This window comes from Rhipicephalus microplus, unplaced genomic scaffold (genome assembly GCF_043290135.1).
Source record: "Rhipicephalus microplus isolate Deutch F79 unplaced genomic scaffold, USDA_Rmic scaffold_102, whole genome shotgun sequence".
In the NCBI taxonomy this organism is placed as follows: Eukaryota; Metazoa; Arthropoda; class Arachnida; order Ixodida; family Ixodidae; genus Rhipicephalus; species Rhipicephalus microplus.
The window spans coordinates 400,215-410,625 of NW_027464674.1; positions in this window are offsets into that span (position 1 = coordinate 400,215).

A 10,411-nucleotide genomic window follows, 5' to 3' on the forward strand; every position below is an offset into this window, starting at 1 on the left:
ACGTTAGGTTAGGTTAGGTTAGGTTAGGGTGGGTTGGGTTGGGTTGGGTTGGGTTAGGTTAGGTTAGGTTAGGTTAGGATAGGTTAGGTTAGGTTAGGTTAGGTTAGATTAGGTTAGGTGAGGTTAAGTTAGGTTAGGTAAGGTTAGGTTAGGTTAGTTTAGGTTAGGTCAGGTTAGTTTAGGTTAAGATATGAACCATCGTGAAACCGCATTAAACGATGTCACTTAGTGAGATGCAGTGTTTTTCACCATTACAAGTCGGGAACTGCGACATCTAATGTGAAAGCGCATGAAACCGTCGTAATGTTGTAGAGAGCATTGTAAAGTAGCGAGTAAAACGTTTTCTAACGATAGAAGTGCGAAGGTTATGTTAGGTTGAGTTATGTTAGTTTAAGGTAGGTAGCGTCGTGAAACCACCAAAAACGACGTCATCTAACGAGATTGTGTTGTTTTATTGCGACTACGAAACTGCGATAGGTGAAATATTGTGAAAGGACACAAAATGGCATGAACTAGCCAGGTACTGCGTGTTGTACCGTTACAAGTGCGAAACTGCTATATTGTGATATTCTCGTTAAAGCGCATGCAAGCATTGTGAAACCTTAAAGAATGATGTCATTTAGCGAGATTCAGCGTTCTGTACTGTAATAGGTTGGTGAAAAACTGTGAGGTCATGCAAATATCGTAATTGTTAACGAAACAGTGTAATAGAGCGTTTTGACATACAAGTGCGAATGTTAGGTTAGGTTAAGATATGAACCGTCGTAAAACCACATTAAACAATGTCACTTAGTGAGATGCAGTGTTTTTCACCATTATAGTCGGGAACTGCGATATCTAATGTGAAAGCGCATGAAACCGTCGTAATGTTGTAGAGAGCATTGTAAAGTAGCGAGTAAAGCGTTTTCTAACGATAGAAGTGCGAAGGTTGTTAGGTTGAGTTATGTTAGTTTAAGCTAGGTAGCGTCGTGAAACCACCAAAAACGACGTCATCTAATGAGATAGTGTTGTTTTATTGCATGTACGAAACTGCAATAGGTGAAACGTTGTGAAAACATACAAAACGATGAACAAGCCAGATACTGCGTGTTGTACCGTTACAAGTGCGCAACTGCTATACTGTGATATTCTCGTTAAAGCGCATCCAAGCATCGTGAAATCTTAAAGAACAGAGTCATTTAGCGAGATACAGCGTTCTGTACTGCAATAAGTTGCTTAAAAACTATGAGGTTATGCAGATATCGTAATTGTGAACGAAACAATGTAATAGAGCGTTTTTAGATACAAGTGCGAATGTTAGGTTAGGTTAAGATATGAACCGTCGTAAAACCACATTAAACAATGTCACTTAGTGAGATGCAGTGTTTTTCACCATTACAAGTCGGGAACTGCGATATCTAATGTGAAAGCGCATGAAGCCGTCGTAATGTTGTAGAGAGCATTGTAAAGTAGCGAGTAAAGCGTTTTCTAACGATAGAAGTGCGAAGGTTATGTTAGGTTGAGTTATGTTAGTTTAAGCTAGGTAGCGTCGTGAAACCACCAAAAACGACGTCATCTAATGAGATAGTGTTGTTTTATTGCATGTACGAAACTGCAATAGGTGAAACGTTGTGAAAACATACAAAACGACATGAACAAGCCAGATACTGCGTGTTGTACCGTTACAAGTGCGAAACTGCTATACTGTGATATTCTCGTTAAAGCGCATCCAAGCATCGTGAAATCTTAAAGAACAATGTCATTTAGCGAGATACAGCGTTCTGTACTGCAATAAGTTGCTTAAAAACTATGAGGTTATGCAGATATCGTAATTGTGAACGAAACAATGTAATAGAGCGTTTTTAGATACAAGTGCGAATGTTAGGTTAGGTTAAGATATGAACCATCGTAAAACCGCATTAAACAATGTCACTTAGTGAGATGCAGTGTTTTTCACCATTACAAGTCGGGAACTGCGATATCTAATGGGAAAGCACTTGCAACCGTCGTTAGGTTAGGTTAGGTTAGGTTAGGTTGGTTTGGGTTGGATTAGGTTAGGTTGGGTTGGGTTGGGTTGGGTTGGATTAGGTTGGGTTAGGTTAGGTTAGGTTAGGTTACGTTAGGTTAGGTTAGGTTAGGTTACGTTAGGTTAGGTTAGGTTACGTTAGGTTAGGTTAGGTTAGGTTGGGTTGGGTTGGGTTGGGTTAGGTTAGGTTAGGTTAGGTTAAGTTAGGTTAGGTTAGGTTAAGTTAGGTTAGGTTACGTTAGGTTAAGTTAGGTTAGGTTAGGTTAAGATATGAACCGTCGTAAAACCGCAGTAAACAATGTCACTTAGTGAGATGCAGTGTTTTTCACCATTACAAGTCGGGAACTGCGATATCTAATGTGAAAGCACTTGAAACCATCGTAATGTTGTAGAAAGCAATGTAAAGTAGCGAGTAAAACGTTTTCTAACAATTGAAGTGCGAAGGTTATGTTAGGTTGAGTTATGTTAGTTTAAGCTAGGTAGCGTCGTGAAACCACCAAAAACGACGTCATCTACCGAGATAGTGTTGTTTTATTGCGAGTACGAAACTGCGATAGGTGAAATGTTGTGAAAGCACACAAAACGGCATGAACAAGCCAAATACTGCGTGTTGTACCGTTACAAGTGTGAAACTGCTATGTTGTGATATTCTCGTTAAAGCACATGCAAGCATTGTGAAACCTTAAAGAATGATATCATTTAGCGAGATACAGCGTTCTGTAATGTAATAGGTTGGTGAAAAACTGTGAGGTCATGCAAATATCGTAATTGTGAACGAAACAGTGTAATAGAGCGTTTTTAGATACAAGTGCGATGTTAGGTTATGTTAAGATATGAACCGTCGTAAAACGGCATTAAACAATGTCACTTAGTGAGATGCGGTGTTTTTCACCATTACAAGTCGGGAACTGCGATATTTAATGTGAAAGCGCTTGCAACCGTCGTTAGGTTAGGTTAGGTTAGGTTATGTTAGGTTGGGTTAGGTTGGGTTAGGTTAGGTTGGGTTAGGTTGGGTTAGGTTAGGTTAGGTTAGGTTGGGTTAGGTTAGGTTAGGTTAGGTTACGTTAGGTTAGGTTAGGTTAGGTTAGGTTGGGTTGGGTTAGCTTAAGTTATGTTAGGTTAGGTTAGGTTGGATTAGGTTAGGTTAGGTTAGGTTGGGTTGGGTTGGGTTAGGTTAGGTTAGGTTGGGTTGGGTTGGGTTGGGTTGGGTTAGGTTAGGTTAGGTTGGGTTGGGTTGGGTTGGGTTGAGTTGGGTTAGGTTAGGTTATGTTAGGTTAGGTTAAGTTAGGTTAGGTTAGGTTAGGTCAAGTTAGGTTAGGTTAGGTTAAGATATGAACCGTCGTAAAACCGCATTAAACAATGTCACTTAGTGAGATGCAGTTTTTTTCACCATTACAAGTCGGGAACTGCAATATCTAATGTGAAAGCGCTTGAAACCATCGTAATGTTGTAGAAAGCAATGTAAAGTAGCGAGTAAAACGTTTTCTAACTATAGAAGTGCGAAGGTTATGTTAGGTTGAGTTATGTTAGTTTAAGCTAGGTAGCGTCGTGAAACCACCAAAAACGACGTCATCTAACGAGATAGTGTTGTTTTATTGCGACTACGAAACTGCGATAGGTGAAATGTTGTGAAAGCGCACAAAACGGTATGAACAAGCCAGATACTGCGTGTTGTACCGTTACAAGTGCGAAACTGCTATATTGTGATATTCTCGTTAAAGCGCATGCAAGCATCGTGAAACCTTAAAGAATGATGTCATTTAGCGAGATACAGCGTTCTGTACTGTAATAAGTTGGTGAAAAACTCTGAGGTCATGCAAATATTGTAATTGTGAACGAAACAGTGTAATAGAGTGTTTTTAGGTAAAAGTGCGAATGTTAGGTTAGGTTAAGATATGAACCATCGTAAAATCGCATTAAACAATGTCACTTAGTGAGATGCAGTGTTTTTCACCATTACAAGTCGGGAACTGCGATATCTAATGGGAAAGTGCTTGCAACCGTCGTTAGGTTAGGTTAGGTTAGGTTGGTTTGGGTTGGATTAGGTTAGGTTGGGTTGGGTTAGGTTGATTGGATTAGGTTGGGTTAGGTTAGGTTAGGTTGGGTTGTGTTGGGTTAGGTTAGGTTGGGTTAGGTTGGGTTAGGTTAGGTTAGGTTAGGTTGGTTTAGGTTGGGTTGGGTTGGGTTAGGTTAGGTTGGGTTGGGTTGGGATGGTTAGGATGGGTTAGGTTAGGTTAGGTTAGGTTGGGTTACGTTAGGTTAGGTTAGGTTACGTTAGGTTAGGTTAGGTTAGGTCAGGTTAGGTTAGGTTAGGTTTGGTTAGGTTAGGTTACGTTAGGTTAGGTTGGGTGGGGTTGGGTTGGGTGTGGTTGGGTTGGTTTAGGTTAGGTTAGGTTAGGTTAGGTTCGGTTAGGTTACGTTAGGTTAGGTTAGGTTAGGTTAGGTAAGGTTAATTTAGGATAGGTAAGGTTAGGTTAGGTTAGGTTTGGTTAGGTTAGGTTAGGTTAGGTTAGGTTGGGTTGGGTTGGGTTGGGTTAGGTTAGGTTGAATTGGGTTGGGTTGGTTAGGTTGGGTTAGGTTAGGTTAGGTTAGGTTAAGTTACGTTAGGTTAGGTTACGTTAGGTTAGGTTAGGTTAGGTTAGGTTAGGTTGGGTTGGGTTGGGTTGGGTTAGGTTAGGTTAGGTTAGGTTAGGTTGGGTTTGGTTGGGTTGGGTTGGGTAAGGCTGGGTTAGGTTAGGTTAGGTTGGGTTGGGTTGGGTTGGGTTAGGTTAGGTTAGGTTAGGTTAAGTTAGGTTAGGTTAGGTTAGGTTAAGTTAGGTAAGGTTAGGTTAGGTTAAGTTAGGTTAGGTTAGGTTAATATATGAACCGTCGTAAAACCGCAATAAACAATGTCACTTAGTGAGATGCAGTGTTTTTCACCATTACAAGTCGGGAACTGCGATATCTAATGTGAAAGCGCTTGAAACCGTCGTAATGTTGTAGAAAGCAATGTAAAGTAGCGAGTAAAACGTTTTCTAACTATAGAAGTGCGAAGGTTATGTTAGGTTGAGTTATGTTAGTTTAAGCTAGGTAGCGTCGTGAAACCACCAAAAACGACGTCATCTAACGAGATAGTGTTGTTTTATTGCGAGTACGAAACTGCGATAGGTGAAATGTTGTGAAAGCGCACAAAACGGTATGAACAAGCCAAATAGTGCGTGTTGTACCGTTACAAGTGCGAAACTGCTATGTTGTGTTATTCTCGTTAAAGCCCATGCAAGCATCATGAAACCTTATAGAACGATGTCATTTAGGGAGATACAGCGTTCTGTACTGCAATAAGTTGGTGAAATACTGTGAGGTTATGCAAATATTGAATTTGTAAACGAAACAGTGTAATAGAGCGTTTTTAGGTACAAGTGCGATGTTAGGTTATGTTAAGATATGAACCGTCGTAAAACGGCATTAAACAATGTCACTTAGTGAGATGCGGTGTTTTTCACCAATACAAGTCGGGAACTGCGATATCTAATGTGAAAGCGCTTGCAACTGTCGTTAGGTTAGGTTAGGTTAGGTTATGTTAGGTTGGGTTAGGTTGGGTTGTGTTGGGTTAGGTTAGGTTGGGTTAGGTTGGGTTAGGTTAGGTTAGGTTAGGTTGGTTTAGGTTGGGTTGGGTTGGGTTAGGTTAGGTTGGGTTGGGTTGGGATGGTTAGGTTGGGTTAGGTTAGGTTAGGTTAGGTTGGGTTACGTTAGGTTAGGTTAGGTTACCTTAGGTTAGGTTAGGTAAGGTTAGGTTAGGTTAGGTCAGGTTAGGTTAGGTTAGGTTTGGTTAGGTTAGGTTACGTTAGGTTAGGTTGGGTGGGGTTGGGTTGGGTGTGGTTGGGTTGGTTTAGGTTAGGTTAGGTTAGGTTAGGTTCGGTTAGGTTACGTTAGGTTAGGTTAGGTAAGGTTAGGTTAGGTTAGGTAAGGTTAGGTTAGGTTAGGTTAGGTTTGGTTAGGTTAGGTTAGGTTAGGTTGGGTTGGGTTGCGTTGGGTTAGGTTAGGTTGGGTTGGGTTGGCTTGGTTAGGTTGGGTTAGGTTAGGTTAGGTTAGGTTACGTTAGTTAGGTAAGGTTAGGTTACGTTAGGTTAGGTTAGGTTAGGTTAGGTTAGGTTGGGTTGGGTTAGCTTAAGTTATGTTAGGTTAGGTTAGGTTGGATTAGGTTAGGTTAGGTTAGGTTAGGTTGGGTTGGGTTAAGTTAGGTTAGGTTAGGTTGGGTTGGGTTGGGTTAGGTTAGGTTAGGTTGGGTTGGGTTGGGTTGGGTTAGGTTAGGTTAGGTTAGGTTGGGTTGGGTTGGGTTGGGTTGAGTTGGGTTAGGTTAGGTTAGGTTAGGTTAGGTTAAGTTAGGTTAGCTTAGGTCAAGTTAGGTTAGGTTAGGTTAAGATATGAACCGTCGTAAAACCGCATTAAACAATGTCACTTAGTGAGATGCAGTGTTTTTCACCATTACAAGTCGGGAACTGCAATATCTAATGTGAAAGCGCTTGAAACCATCGTAATGTTGTAGAAAGCAATGTAAAGTAGCGAGTAAAACGTTTTCTAACTATAGAAGTGCGAAGGTTATGTTAGGTTGAGTTATGTTAGTTTAAGCTAGGTAGCGTCGTGAAACCACCAAAAACGACGTCATCTAACGAGATAGTGTTGTTTTATTGTGAATAGGTGAAATGTTGTGAAAGCGCACAAAACGGTATGAACAAGCCAAATACTGCGTGTTGTACCGTTACAAGTGTGAAACTGCTATACTGTGATATTCTCGTTAAAGCGCATGCAAGCATTGTGAAACCTTAAAGAATGATGTCATTTAGCGAGATTCAGCATTCTGTACTGTAATAGGTTGGTGAAAAACTGTGAGGTCATGCAAATATCGTAATTGTTAACGAAACAGTGTAATAGAGCGTTTTGACATACAAGTGCGAATGTTAGGTTAGGTTAAAATATGAACCGTCGTAAAACCACATTAAACAATGTCACTTAGTGAGATGCAGTGTTTTTCACCATTACAAGTCGGGAACTGCGATATCTAATGTGAAAGCGCATGAAACCGTCGTAATGTTGTAGAGAGCATTGTAAAGTAGCGAGTAAAGCGTTTTCTAACGATAGAAGTGCGAAGGTTATGTTAGGTTATGTTAGTTTAAGCTAGGTAGCGTCGTGAAACCACCAAAAACGACGTCATCTAATGAGATAGTGTTGTTTTATTGCATGTACGAAACTGCAATAGGTGAAACGTTGTGAAAACATACAAAACGACATGAACAAGCCAGATACTGCGTGTAGTACCGTTACAAGTGCGAAACTGCTATACTGTGATATTCTCGTTAAAGCGCATCCAAGCATCGTGAAATCTTAAAGAACAATGTCATTTAGCGAGATACAGCGTTCTGTACTGCAATAAGTTGCTTAAAAACTATGAGGTTATGCAGATATCGTAATTGTGAACGAAACAATGTAATAGAGCGTTTTTAGATACAAGTGCGAATGTTAGGTTAGGTTAAGATATGAACCATCGTAAAACCCCATTAAACAATGTCACTTAGTGAGATGCAGTGTTTTTCACCATTACAAGTCGGGAACTGCGATATCTAATGGGAAAGCACTTGCAACTGTCGTTAGGTTAGGTTAGGTTAGGTTAGGTTGGTTTGGGTTGGATTAGGTTAGGTTGGGTTGGGTTGGGTTGGGTTGGATTAGGTTGGGTTAGGTTAGGTTAGGTTAGGTTACGTTAGGTTAGGTTAGGTTACGTTAGGTTAGGTTAGGTCAGGTTAGGTTAAGTTTGGTTAGGTTAGGTTACGTTAGGTTAGGTTGGGTGGGGTTGGGTTGGGTGTGGTTGGGTTGGTTTAGGTTAGGTTAGGTTAGGTTAGGTTCGGTTAGGTTACGTTAGGTTAGGTTAGGTTAAGTTAGGTAAGGTTAGGTTAGGTTAGGTAAGGTTAGGTTAGGTTAGGTTTGGTTAGGTTAGGTTAGGTTAGGTTAGGTTGGGTTGGGTTGGGTTGGGTTGGGTTAGGTTAGGTTGGGTTGGGTTGGGTTGGTTAGGTTGGGTTAGGTTAGGTTAGGTTACGTTAGGTTAGGTTACGTTAGGTTAGGTTAGGTAAGGTTAGGTTGGGTTGGGTTGGGTTGGGTTGAGTTGGGTTAGGTTAGGTTAGGTTAGGTTAGGTTAGGTTAAGTTAGGTTAGGTTAGGTTAGGTCAAGTTAGGTTAGGTTAGGTTAAGATATGAACCGTCGTAAAACCGCATTAAACAATGTCACTTAGTGAGATGCAGTTTTTTTCACCATTACAAGTCGGGAACTGCAATATCTAATGTGAAAGCGCTTGAAACCATCGTAATGTTGTAGAAAGCAATGTAAAGTAGCGAGTAAAACGTTTTCTAACTATAGAAGTGCGAAGGTTATGTTAGGTTGAGTTATGTTAGTTTAAGCTAGGTAGCGTCGTGAAACCACCAAAAACGACGTCATCTAACGAGATAGTGTTGTTTTATTGCGACTACGAAACTGCGATAGGTGAAATGTTGTGAAAGCGCACAAAACGGTATGAACAAGCCAGATACTGCGTGTTGTACCGTTACAAGTGCGAAACTGCTATATTGTGATATTCTCGTTAAAGCGCATGCAAGCATCGTGAAACCTTAAAGAATGATGTCATTTAGCGAGATACAGCGTTCTGTACTGTAATAAGTTGGTGAAAAACTCTGAGGTCATGCAAATATCGTAATTGTGAACGAAACAGTGTAATAGAGTGTTTTTAGGTACAAGTGCGAATGTTAGGTTAGGTTAAGATATGAACCATCGTAAAATCGCATTAAACAATGTCACTTAGTGAGATGCAGTGTTTTTCACCATTACAAGTCGGGAACTGCGATATCTAATGGGAAAGTGCTTGCAACCGTCGTTAGGTTAGGTTAGGTTAGGTTGGTTTGGGTTGGATTAGGTTAGGTTGGGTTGGGTTAGGTTGAATGGATTAGGTTGGGTTAGGTTAGGTTAGGTTGGGTTGTGTTGGGTTAGGTTAGGTTGGGTTAGGTTGGGTTAGGTTAGGTTAGGTTAGGTTGGTTTAGGTTGGGTTGGGTTGGGTTAGGTTAGGTTGGGTTGGGTTGGGATGGTTAGGATGGGTTAGGTTAGGTTAGGTTAGGTTGGGTTACGTTAGGTTAGGTTAGGTTACGTTAGGTTAGGTTAGGTCAGGTTAGGTTAGGTTAGGTTTGGTTAGGTTAGGTTACGTTAGGTTAGGTTAGGTTGGGTTGGGTTGGGTTGGGTTAGGTTAGGTTAGGTTAGGTTGGGTTGGGTTGGGAGGTCAAGTTAGGTTAGGTTAGGTTAAGATATGAACCGTCGTAAAACCGCATTAAACAATGTCACTTAGTGAGATGCAGTGTTTTTCACCATTACAAGTCGGGAACTGCAATATCTAATGTGAAAGCGCTTGAAACCATCGTAATGTTGTAGAAAGCAATGTAAAGTAGCGAGTAAAACGTTTTCTAACTATAGAAGTGCGAAGGTTATGTTAGGTTGAGTTATGTTAGTTTAAGCTAGGTAGCGTCGTGAAACCACCAAAAACGACGTCATCTAACGAGATAGTGTTGTTTTATTGTGAATAGCTGAAATGTGAAAGCGCACAAAACGGTATGAACAAGCCAAATACTGCGTGTTGTACCGTTACAAGTGTGAAACTGCTATACTGTGATATTCTCGTTAAAGCGCATGCAAGCATTGTGAAACCTTAAAGAATGATGTCATTTAGCGAGATTCAGCGTTCTGTACTGTAATAGGTTGGTGAAAAACTGTGAGGTCATGCAAATATCGTAATTGTTAACGAAACAGTGTAATAGAGCGTTTTGACATACAAGTGCGAATGTTAGGTTAGGTTAAAATATGAACCGTCGTAAAACCACATTAAACAATGTCACTTAGTGAGATGCAGTGTTTTTCACCATTACAAGTCGGGAACTGCGATATCTAATGTGAAAGCGCATGAAACCGTCGTAATGTTGTAGAGAGCATTGTAAAGTAGCGAGTAAAGCATTTTCTAACGATAGAAGTGCGAAGGTTATGTTAGGTTATGTTAGTTTAAGCTAGGTAGCGTCGTGAAACCACCAAAAACGACGTCATCTAATGAGATAGTGTTGTTTTATTGCATGTACGAAACTGCAATAGGTGAAACGTTGTGAAAACATACAAAACGACATGAACAAGCCAGATACTGCGTGTAGTACCGTTACAAGTGCGAAACTGCTATACTGTGATATTTTCGTTAAAGCGCATCCAAGCATCGTGAAATCTTAAAGAACAATGTCATTTAGCGAGATACAGCGTTCTGTACTGCAATAAGTTGCTTAAAAACTATGAGGTTATGCAGATATCGTAATTGTGAACGAAACAATGTAATAGAGCGTTTTTAGAAACAAGTGCGAA